This window comes from Leptonychotes weddellii, chromosome 4, assembly GCF_054177405.1.
Source record: "Leptonychotes weddellii isolate Sample4059 chromosome 4, ASM5417740v2, whole genome shotgun sequence".
NCBI classification, from domain to species: Eukaryota; Metazoa; Chordata; class Mammalia; order Carnivora; family Phocidae; genus Leptonychotes; species Leptonychotes weddellii.
The window spans coordinates 16,855,440-16,867,916 of NC_138372.1; the positions used below are offsets into that span (position 1 = coordinate 16,855,440).

General features: G+C 42.9%; 1 protein-coding gene across 7 annotated transcripts in view; it reads left to right on the top strand.

Annotated features, from left to right (window-relative positions):
* Positions 1–12,477, top strand: part of NIPAL3 (NIPA like domain containing 3) — a 49,193-nt gene that overhangs the window by 11,903 nt on the left and 24,813 nt on the right. The window contains exon 3 of one of the 7 annotated variants that reach the window (XM_081817753.1): positions 8,741–8,986. The exons of the other annotated variants lie outside the window; for them this stretch is intronic. The gene's annotated coding sequence lies outside the window, so the exon portion shown is untranslated. The remainder of the gene's footprint in view (positions 1–8,740; positions 8,987–12,477) is intronic. 7 annotated transcript variants of the gene reach the window in all.

Here is a 12,477-nt window from a genome sequence, read left to right on the forward strand (position 1 = left end):
CCCTGCTCGGCGGGGAGTCTGCTTCTCCCTCTGACCCTCCCCCTCTCATGTGCTCTCTCTCTCTCATTCTCTCTGTCTCAAATAAATAAATAAAATCTTTAAAAAAAAAATGGTACACTAGAAAATATTTAACACAAAAGAAGGCAGTAATGGAGAAACTGAGGAACAAAAAGAGACATGACATGTAGAAAACAAAACAGCAGAAATCTTTCCTTATCAGTAATTACAGTAAATGTAAATGACTTAAACTCTCCAATTAAAGGGGAGAGATTGACAGAATAGATTTTTTAAGAAACATAATCCAAATATATGCTATTTACAAGACATTCACTTTAGATTCAAAGACAAAAATGAGGGGGATGCCTGGGTGACTCATTCAGGTAAGCATCCAACTCTTGATCTCAGCTCAGGTCTTGATCTCAGGGTCATGAGTTCAAGCCATGCATTGGAGCCCACTTAAAAAAACAAACAAACAGGGGTGCCTGGGTGGCTCAGTTGGTTAAGTGCCTGCCTTCAGCTCAGGTCATGGTCTCAGGGTCCTGGGATCGAATCCTACATTAGGCTCCCTACTCAGCGGGGAGACTGCTTCTCCCTCTCCTCCCTGCTCATGCTCTCTGTCGCTATCTCTGTCTCTCTCATATAAATAAAATCTTTTTTTTTTTTTTAAAGGGTGGGTAAAAAGATGGGAAAAGATATTCCATGCAAACAGTAACCAAAAGAGAGCTGGACTGGCTGTACTAACATTAAACAAAATAGACTTTAAGATGAAAATTGTTATGAGTGACAAAGACATTATATAATGGTAAAAGAGTCAATCTATCAAGAAGATATAACAATAATAAAGTAATATATACACCAAAATACATGAAGCAAAAATTGACAGCATGGAAAGAAGAAACAGGCAGTTCAGCACTTACCCCACTAGCAGAAGATTGGCAAGGAAATAGGACTCGAACAACACTATGAATCAATTAGACCCAACCATCATCTATAGAACATCTCACCCAACTGTAGCAAAATACCCATTCTTCTCAATGGCATATGGAACATTCTGTGGGATAGAGCATATGTTAGGCTACAGAACAAATGTCAATAAATTTAGAAGATTGAAATCATACAAAGTATGTTCCCTGACCACAATGGAATAAAATAAGAAATCAATAACAAAAGGAAATTCCTAACAATAAAGTGGGAAGTTGACAAATATGTGAAATTTATTTTTTTTTAATATTTTATTTGATAGAGAAAGAGCACAAGCTGGGAAGGGGGGCAGAGGGAGAAGGAAAGCAGGCTCCATGCTGAGTAGGGAGCCCGATGCGGGCTCAATCCCAGGACCCTGAGATCATGACCTGAGCTGAAGGCAGACGCTTAACTGCTTAAACGACTGAGCCACCCAGGCGCCCCATAAATATGTGAAATTTAAACAACACACTCCTAAATAACCAGTGGGTTAGTGAAGACATCATAGGGGAATTTAGAAAATACCTAGAGGGGCGCCTGGGTGGCTCAGTTGGTTAAGCGACTGCCTTCGGCTCAGGTCATGATCCTGGAATTCCTGGATCGAGTCCCGCATCGGGCTCCCTGCTCAGCAGGGAGCCTGCTTCTGCCTCTGACCCTCTCCCCTCTCATGTGCTCTCTCTCTCTCATTCTCTCTGTCTCAAATAAATAAATAAAATCTTTAAAAAAAAAAAAAAGAAAATACCTAGAGACAATCTCATCCTAATATTCACATGGTGATGCAAAGAACCCCAAGTAGCCAAAGCAGTCTTGGAAAAAGAACAAAGTTGGAGGATTTCAACTTCTTGATTTCAAAACTTACTGCAAAACTAGAGCAATCAAAACAATGTGGTACTGATGTAAGGATAGACCTACAAATCAATACAGAGTCTGAATATAAACCAACACATCTATGGTCAATTGATTTTCTACAAGGGTGCTAAGACCACTCAGTGAGGAAAGAATAGTCTTTTCAACAAATGATGCAGGAACAACTGGATATCCACATGTAAAAGAATGAAGTTGGTCTCCTTCCTCACATCATGTACAAAAATAACTCAAAATAGATCAAATACCTACATGTAAGAGTTAAAACTATTAAATTCTTGGAAACACAGATAGAGGCACACCTTGGAGACATTGCAAGTTTGGTTGTAGATCATCACAATAAAGTGAATATCACAGCAAAGTGAGTCAAATGAATTTTTTGGTCTCCTAGTGCATATAAAATTATGTTTATACTATACTGTAGGCTATTACATGTGCAATAGCATTATGTCTAAAAAACAATATACATACTTTAATTTAAAAATACTTTAGGGGTGCCTGGGTGGCTGTCAGTTAAGTTGCTGACTCTTGACTTCGCTTGGGTCATGGTCTCAGGGTCCTGGGATCCAGCCCCGCATTGGGCTCCACGCTCACCTGGGAATCTGCTTGAGATTCTCTCCCTCTCCCTCTGCCCCTCCCCCTGCTTGTGCACACTCTCTCGCTCTAAAATAAATAAATAAATCTTCAAAGAAAATAAATAAAAATACAAATACTTTATTGCTTAAAAATGCAAATCACTATCTGAGCTTCAGCAAGTCACAATCTGCTGGTGGAGGGTCTTGCCTCTGTGGTGATGGCTGCTGACTGATCAAGGTGCTGGGTGCTGAAGATGGAAGCAGCTGCGGCAGTTTCTTAAAATAAGACAACAGTGAAGTTGGCTACATTGACTGACTCTTCCTTTCATGAATGATTTCTCTGTAGCGTGTAATGCTGTTTGAAAGCCTTTTACCCACAGTAGAATGTCATTCAAAAATGGAGTCAATCCTCTCAAACCCTGCTGCTGCTTTATCAACCAAGTTTATGTAATATTCCAAGTCAATTGCTTCATTTCAACGATCTTCACAGCATTTTCACCAGAAGATTCCATCCACCACTTTCTTTGCTCATCCATAAGAAGCACCTCCTCTGGGCACCTGGGTGGCTCAGTGGGTTGAGTGGCCCACTCGAGTTCATCTGAGGTCATGATCTCAGGGTTGTGGGATCAAGCCCCACATCAGGCTCTGCACTCAGCGTGGGGTCTGCTTGAGATTCTCTCTCTCCCTTTCCCTCTGCCTCTCCCCTTGCTCACATTCACGCTCTTTCTCACTCTCGTTCTCAAATAAATAAAATCTTTTTAAAAAATACTAAAGAAGACCTTCTTATCGGTTCAAGTTTTATCATGAGATTGCAGCCATTCAGTCCCATCTTCAGGCTCCACTTCTCGTTCTAGCTCTCTTGCCGTTAACACCACATCTGCAGCTACTTCCCCCACTGAAGTCTTGACCCCCTCACAGTCATCCACGAGGGTGGGAATCAGTTTATTCCTGTTATGTTGATATTTTGACCTCTTTCCATGAATCCTGAATGTTCTTAATGGCATCTCAAATGGTGAATCCTTCCCTGAAAGTTTTCAGTTTACTTTGCCCAGATTCATCAGAGAAACCACTCTCTATGGTGGCTATAGCTTAAGAAATGTATTTCTTTGGGTTTTTTTTTTTTTTTAAGATTTTATTTATTTATTTTAGAGAGCGCAGGGGGAGGAGCAGAGGAAGAGGGACAAGCAGACTCCATGCTGAGCACAGAGCCTCATGTGGGACTCCATCTCACAACTCAGATCATGACCTGAGCTGAAATCAGGAGTCAGATGCCCAACTGACTGAGCCGCCCAGGCACCCCAAGAAATGTATTTCTTAAATAATAAGACTTGAAAGTTGAAATTACTCCTTGATCCATGGGCTGCAGAATGGATGATGTATTAGCAGGCATGAAAATAACATTAATCTCGATGTACATCTCCATCAGAGCTCTTGGGTGACCAAGTGCATTGTCAATGAGCAGTAATGTTTTGGAAGAAATCTTTTTTTCCTGTGCAGTAAGTCTCAACAGTGGGCTTAAAATATTTGATAAACCACGTTGTCAACAGATGTGCTCTCATCCAGGCTCTGTTGCTCTATTTATAGAGCATAGGCAGAGTAGATTTAGTATAAGTCTTAAGGACCCTAGGATTTTTGGAATGGCAAATGAACATTGGCTTCAGCTTAAAGTCACCAGCTGCATTAGCCCTTAACAACACAGTCAGCCTGTGCTTCTTTTAAATTTTTTTTTTTAGGTAGGCTCCAAGCCCAGAGTGGAGCCCAATGTTGGGCCTGAACCCACAACCCTGAGATCAAGACTCTAACTGAGATCAAGAGTCAGATGTTGGGGCGCCTGGGTGGCTCAGTTGGTTAAGTGACTGCCTTAGGCTCAGGTCATGATCCTGGAGTCCTGGGATTGAGTCCCACATCGGGCTCCCTGCTCAGCAGGGAGTCTGCTTCTCCCTCTGACCCTCCCCCTCTCGTGCTCTCTCTCTCTCATTCTCTCTCTCAAATAAATAAAATCTTAAAAAAAAAAAAGTCAGATGTTAATCAACTGAGCCACCCAGGTGCCCCTGTCCTTTGAAGCTTCTAAACCAGGCATTGACTTCTCTCCAGCTATGAAAGTTCTCAATGGCATCTTGGTCTACATTGAAAATCTGTTGTTTAGTTAGCCACCTTCATCAGTTATCTGAGCTAGATCTTCTGGAGAACCGGCTGCAGCTTCTACATCAGCACTTGCTGCTTCAGCTTCACCTTGTACTTTTATTTTATGGAGATGGCTTCTTTTCTTAAACCTCGTGAACCAACCTCTGCTAGCTTCAAACTTCCCTTCTGCAGCTTCTTCCCTTCACTCAACCTCATAGAATTGAAGAGAATGAGGGCTTTGCTGTGGATGAGGCTCTGGCTTAAGGAATTCGGTGGCTGGTTTGATCTTCTAACCAGACCACTCATACTTTCTCCATATCAGCAATAAGGCTGTTTTGCCTTCTTATCATTCATGTGTTCACTGGAGTAGCACTTTTAATTTCCTTCAAGAACTTTTGCTTTGCATTCACAACTTGACTAACTGTTTGGTGCAGGAAGCCTAGCTTTCAGTCCATCTAGCTTTTGAACATGCCTTCCTCACTGAGCTTAATCATTTCTAGCTTTTATTTTTTAATTAAAAAAAATTTTTTAAGTAATCTCTATACCCAACGTGGGGCTCAAACCTATAGCCTTGAGATCAAGAGTTGCATGCTCTACCAACTAAGCCAGCCAGGCGCCCCAATCATTTCTAGCTTTTGATTTAAAGTGAGAGACATTTGGTTTTCCTTTCACTTGAACACTGAGAGGCCATTGTAGGCTTGTTAATTGGCCTAATTTCACGATTGTGTCTCAGAACATAGAGGCCCAGGACAGGGAGAGAGACAGGCAATAGCCTCTTGATGGAGCAGCCAGAAGACACAAAGCATTTATTGACTAAGGTCACTGTCTTATATGGGCATGGTTCATGGCACCCCAGAACAATTACAGTTATAACATCAAAGATCATTGATACAGATTACCTTAACAAATATAATAATAGTGCAAAGTGCACTAAAGGAAAGCACAGTGAAACAAGGTATGCCTGTATAAATTTTTGTGAACTTGGATTAGGATTAGGATTAGTTTTCTAATGGTCTGTGGCCATACCACCCTGAACACACCTGATCTCGTCTGATCTCAGAAGCTAAGCAGGGTTGGGCCTGGTTAGTACTTGGATGGGAGAAAAAAAACCAAAACTGGATTATGACACCAAATGCATGGCAACAAAAGAAAAAATAGATAAACTTCATCAAAATTAAAACTTATATACATCAAAGCACTTTATCAAGAATAAAAATATGACCCACAGAATAAAAGAGAATATTTGTAAATCATATATTTGGCAAAAGTTTAGTATCCAAATATATAAAGAACTCTTAAACCTCAAAATTTTCTTTAATGTGCAGAAGGTTGCACAACATTGTGAGCGTACTAAATGCCACTGACTTGTACTCTTTAAGATGGTTAATGGTCAATTTTTATTATATGTGAATCTTACCTCAATTTTTTAAAAATAGGCAAAGAAGATAAATGGGTAGTAAGCATGTGGAAAGATGCTCAGCATCATTAGTCGTTAGGGAACTGCATTATCAAAACCACAACTAGATACTTCTGCATACCCGTTAGGGTGGCTATCATAAATTTTTTAAAAAGGAAAATAGATTGAGCACCTGGGTGGCTCAGTTAAGCATCTGACTCTTGATTTCAGCTCAGGTCATGATCTCAGGGTTGTGAGATCAAGCCCCAAGTCAAGCTCTGCGCTCAGTGGGAAGTCTGCTTGAGATTCTCTCTCTCCCTTCTCTCTGCCCCTCCCCCTGGTGTGTGCTACACCCCCCTTTAAAATAAATAAATAAATCTTTAAAAAATAAAAAATAAGTAAAAAGGAAAATAACAAGTGTGGGTGAAGATGTGGAGAAATTGGAGCCACTATGGAAAACCATTTGACAGTTTCCCCCAAAAAGTTAAAATAGTCACTATAGATACCCAAGAGAATAAAAAAAATATGTTTGTATGAAAACTTGTACAAGCATGTTAATAACATTGTTTGCAATAGACAGAAAGCGGAGATCACTCAAATGTAACTGGTGAATGGATAAACAAAATGTATTATATCCATTGATGGAATATTATTTCACCGTAAAAAGGAATGAAGTACGGGTACATGTTATAACATATGAACCTTAAAAACATTATGCTCAGGGCGCCTGGGTGGCTCAGTCGGTTAAGCGGCTGCCTTTGGCTCAGGTCATGATCCCAGGGTCCTGGGATCGAGTCCCGCATCGGGCTCCCTGCTCAGTGGAGAGTCTGCTTCTCCTTCTCCCTCTGCCTGCCTCTCTGCCTACTTGTGCTCTCTCTCTATCTCTCTGTCAAATAAATAAATAAAATCTTTAAAAAAAAAAAAAACATTATGCTCAGTGAAAGAAACCAGACACAACCACATACTGTAGGATTCCATTTATACGAACTGTCCAAAATAGGCAAGTCCGCAGAGACAGGAAGTAGATTAGTGGTGACCAGGGGCCGGGGTACCGGGGAGTGGAGAGGGACTGCTAATGGGTTTGGAGTTTCTTTTTTGGGATGGTGGGAATGCTCGGGATTTAGAGAGTGGTGTGGTTGTACAACACTGATGAAACTGATCATTTCGAGTATTATGTTGCAACTGTAGAAATCAGATCTTGCACCCCGTTTGTTGTTGTTGCTTGTTGTGGTTTGTTAGTGTTTCTTGTTTTGTGATTTTTCTAAACTCTCTTTGTAAAGTCTGTGTCCTCTATGTGGGCAGCCTGATGAAGTCTGTTCCTCTTAAGTGGTCAGCTTGAGTTTTGACAGTTTCCTTAACCACGTAGAGCCGGAAAAGGGGAAAAAAAAAAAAAAAGAGGAAAGAAACCTCCCCAAATTCTCCCAGTCTTTGCAGATTGGTTGTGTTGGGGCCTTCTGCTGCTTAGCCAGGCTGTTTACCACTCACTCTGCCTTAGCCTTTGCTCCCTGCTTGCACCCCACCAGAAGGCCAGCCAGGGGTGAAGGCTACTGTTTTCTCAGGTGTTTTTGGAGCATGCATCCAGCCCTGGCTACATGCTTGGCCTTTTCAATTCCTCAGTGTGTGTGGAAACTTAAGAAAGCTCTTACCCTCTATGTGTCTCTTTTCCCAGACTATTCTGCCCAGGTTTTTCCTTCTGTCTGTCGCTCATCCTGAATACTGTCCCTTGCCCTAAGCTGTTACAAAGCCTTTAAAGGCTTTGACCATAAAGAGCCTGGGAAGCTGTCCCCAGCCCTGGTATCCCTCCACGTCCGATAAAACAAAGACAAGCCCTGTGCCAATCCTTCAGGGGTTACCAGACAGGTAAGAACCCACAACCACGGTTAAAAAATAATAATAAGGGGTGCCTGGGTGGCTCAGTTGGTTAGGCGACTGCCTTCGGCTCAGGTCGTGATCCTGGAGTCCTGGGATTGAGTCCCGCATCGGGCTCCCTGCTCGGCAGGGAGTCTGCTTCTCCCTCTGATCCTCCCCCCTCTCATGCTCTTCTCTCTCAAGTAAATTAAAAAATCTTTAAAAAAATTAAAAAAAATAATAAGTAGTTTCATTTACTGCTCTCTCTGCATCCTTGTGGCTGCCACAGATCTGGGGTGTAAGGGATGGGAGGCAGGCAATTTAAAATGCCACTGTGTTTTTGTACCATAAAGCAATGGCTTCTTTCTTCACCATGCCTTCCTCTGGTTGTTATATGTTTTTGGCTAGACTGCAGAGTTGTATAAAAATGTGATTCTGATGGGTTTTGCCAGCTCATTAGTTATTTTTCTGAAGGGATGGGTTCCTGAAATTCTCTACGCCACTGCTTTTTCAATGACATCACTCATAACGTTGTGAATATACCAAAACCCACTGAAGTGGGATACTTTAAAAAGGTCAAAATGGTAAATTTTTATGATTTATGAATCTTACCTCAATAAAAAAGGTAATGATGGGTTAAATAAAGGTATACTAGGTTTATAGAATGGCCTTAAAGAACATTTAGAGGCAGGCATTAAAATGGGAAGACATTAAAATACCTTAGCTGGGCAAAGAAAGGGGTGGGGGAATTAAGCAGTAGAATCATACACACTCGAATCAGATGGAAATGAAAGTCGCCTGTTAGTGATTATCTGGGATAGAATCAGATCTTGAGTTCCAAATAAAAATTGCTGGATCGTTAAGTAACCCTGGTTTATCAAGGAAGTGTGTCAGTTAGCTACTGCTGTGTAACAAACCACCTAAAAACCTAAACTTAAAAACAACCACCATTTTACTGCTCATAATTCCACAGGTCAAGAATCTGGATAGGATCCAAAAGAATTGAAATCAGGATCTAAAAGAGATAATAGCACTTCAATGTTGATTGCAGTACTATTCACAGTAGTCAAGATGTGGAAATAACCTAAATGCCCATTGATAGACGAATGAAGAAAGAAAACGTGATGCATACACACAGTGGAATATTATGCAGCCTTGTAAAAGAAAGACATCTTGCAATATGTGACAACATGGATGAACCTTGAAGACAGAATGCTAAGTAAAATAAGTGCTGTGGGCTAAATGTTTGTCACCACCCCCCATTTATATGTTAAAGCCCTAATCCCCAGTGTGATGCTTTGGAGGTAGGAACTTCGGAGATAATTAGGTCATGAAGGTGGTGCCCTCATGAGTGAGATTAGTGCTCTTTTTTTTTAAGATTTTATTTATTTATTTGACAGAGAGACAGCAAGAGAGGGAACACAAGCAGGGGGAGTGGGAGAGGGAGAAGCAGCCCTCCCGCAGAGCAGGGAGCCCGATGTGAGGCTCGATCCCAGGACCCTGGGAGCATGACCTGAGCCCAAGGCAGATGCTTAATGACTGAGCCACCCAGGCGCCCCAAGATTAGTGCTCTTATAAGAAGAGATACAAGAAGGGGATAATCTCTCTCTGACATGTGAGGATACACTAAGAAGGTGTACAGCTGCAAACCAGGAAGAGAACTCTAAGCAGGAATAGAATCAGCCAAAACCTTGATCTTGGACTTCCCAGCCTCTAGAACTGTGTGAAATAAATGTTTATTAAGTCACCCAGTCTGTGGTATTTGTTAGAGCAGCCTGAACTAAGACAGTAAGCCAGTCACAGACAAAGAAATACTGTATGATTCCACCTCTATGAGCTGTCTACCAGAGCCAAACTCATAGAATCAGAGAGGAGGATGGTGGTTGCTGGGGCTGGTGGGGTGGGGAAATGGGAGTTGCTAAATCAATAGGCATGAAGTCTCAATATGGAAGATGAATACGTTCTAGAGATCTTTGTGCCTATAACAGTAATACATTGTACACCTAAGTTGTTAAGAGGGTAATCTTAGGTTAAGTGTTCTTATAATAGTTTTTTTAAGAAACAAAGAATGTGGGCAGAGCTCACAGCAATGGCTCATCTTTGCTCCATATAGTATTGTCTCGGGTGCTGGGCTGGGGCTGGAGCTGGAGAATCCGAGATGGAGTTACTCATGCCTGGAGCCTCAACTGGGATGGCTTACTCAGCTGGCAGTTGGCTGAGATGGCTGGGCCTGTCTCTTCTCTGGGTGTCGATCAGGCCCACTTGTATATCTGTTTGGTCTTTCACAGGCGCCCCTCTCTTCTTATGGATAGGCTGGACTTCTTTATATGTGGTTGAGTTTCCTTCTGTGCAAAAGTAGAAGTTACACAGCCTGAACCCAGAAGTCCCCCACCCTCATCCCCATGTCATGCTGTTGATCACAAACCCATCCAGATTCAAGTGTTGGGGAGTTGACGGGAGTTGTGAGAGAAATGGCGGCCATCACTGCAATTTACTACAAATGGTAACCCCACCTTCAGGACAGTGTAATTGTGAAAGTTAATGGAAAAAATCCTGCCTCTCCACCAGGCCTCCACTGACACCACCCAGTTAGGAGAAGGGTGTTTCATTGCTGCCAGCCAGGGGTAGAGGTCCAGGCTCCCCATGTGGGCTCTTTTCACTCTGTGGGGCCGGGGGCAGGGAGGCCTCATCACTGGACCCCAGATCCCTCCTTGGCATTCTCTGATAGTCCCAGCATGTGAGTTGAGGTGCCTTGTAATAGCCATGAAAGGTTGGAAATCTGCCCCCTACTTGGCTTATGCTGGCGTGGAGTGGGTGGGGTATCTTTTTTTTTTTCCTGTGATGTTTGAAACAGCACTTGTCCTAAAGTTTTCTGTCTTGCTTGGCTGCTCATCTCCTGGTCTTTTGACTAGAGAGCAGAGGCTTTTCTTAGAGCTTTTTGGTCTGTACTCATTGATACTCCCAGGTTGCCCATTTCTTCAGCTTCAAGTTCGAGGTATGTGAGGTAAAGAGAAGACCCAGGAACCCACCACCATGTCGTTCCTCAGGCCCCCAGCAACCTAGCCTGTCTGCCTTCTTCTCTCTACCTTTCAGAGTTGTCTTGTGTTTGCTTTATATATAATGTCCAAGGTTTCCAATTGTACACAGCAGGAAGCATAGGAAAAAGTAAGTCTACTCCATCTTGCTGAAAGCAGAAGTTCTGTAATTTGCTTTTTAAATTGAAAGGAATAACAGAATTTATTGTATGTAAACAGCATTAGACAGTTTAAGAGATCAGATTCCTTATATTCGTAAGTGCAATTTATTAGACTTATAAGAATTTCTTAGTTCCTTAGTAAGATTTTGTTAAAGGAAACTAGATTCATGAATCTGTTACATTTATAGCAAATATAATTTTTTTAAGAAATCAAAGTCATGCAGATAGCCTTTTTTTGTCTGCAAAAGCCATCCCTCTGAGAGGAGAAAGAAGAAGAAATGAACATACATTCCCATGCCCCCAACTCCCTCCCTTACTAGGAGTTGGACTAATTATAAACATGTTCCCAAACCGTGTACAGTGAAGCATTGACTCAGGCTCTGTGAGGCAAGTAACAGAAACCAGGTCTTCAGCAAAAAAGACTGGGACTGCTCCCAGAATGGAAGGAAGAGCTAGAGAAGCAGGCTTCTGGAAGTCATGGGCACCAGGATGGCTCCTGGCCTTGCCCAGTCCTGGCCTTGGGCAGCAATGAGCCCAGACTTCTTTCAGCCTTCATGCTTCTCTGTTCAAGATTTGGACCCCAGAGGGGCACCCCAGTCAGTGAAGTGTCTGACTCCTGATTTCAGCCCAGGTCATGATCTCTGTTTGGGTTGTGAGATCGAGCCCCATATCGGGCTCCATGCTGAGTGCTGAGTGCTGAGTGTGGAGCCTGCTTAAGATTCTCTCTTCCTCTCCCTCTGCCCCTCCCCGCCCCCAACTGGCATGCTCTCTCTCTCTTAAAAAAAAAAAATAAGGGAGAGAGAAATATATATAAATATCTCCCAGACAGAGTTTCTGACCTGCCTGGCTTGGGTCAAGCTTGTTTCATAGGCCCACCGTGGTCCAGGGGAGGATGGAGCACTTGGAATGAGAGTCCTAACAAGACCATACAAGGGGGAGTTGGGGGCATGGGGGAGTGCTCCACAGCAAAATCAGGGTGCTATTACCAAAAGAAAAGGAATGTGGTTAAGGTGGCAGGTGTGAGCATCACAGATGCCTGCAGACTAAGAGTTCTAGAGCCTCAGAGGTTTGGAACACCTGGGGTGGACGAGGGAGACCTGCCTGTGAGAGCCTCTAATCTGGTGTGCTGTGGGCCTCCAAGCAGTGGACCAAGGGTCCAGTGTTTCCCAAACTTATTTAACTATGATGTGCTTTTTGCGTCAGAACTCCACTGACATCTCTAAGAACCCAGTTAGGGAAACCCTGGCCTGGTTGATCTCCAGTGACCCTTTCAGCTCTGAGATCCTGTAATCCTACAGGACAGACATGGTTTCTGCTTAATTCTGTCTGAGAAGAGACAACAAAAACACATAAAACAGGGCGCCTGGGTGGCTCAGTCGTTAAGCGTCTGCCTTCGACTCAGGTCATGATCCCAGGGTCCTGGGATCGAGCCCCGCATCAGGCTCCCTGCTCAGCAGGAAAGCCTGCTTCTCCCTCTCCCCCTCCCCCTGCTTGTGTTCCCTCTCTCGCTATGT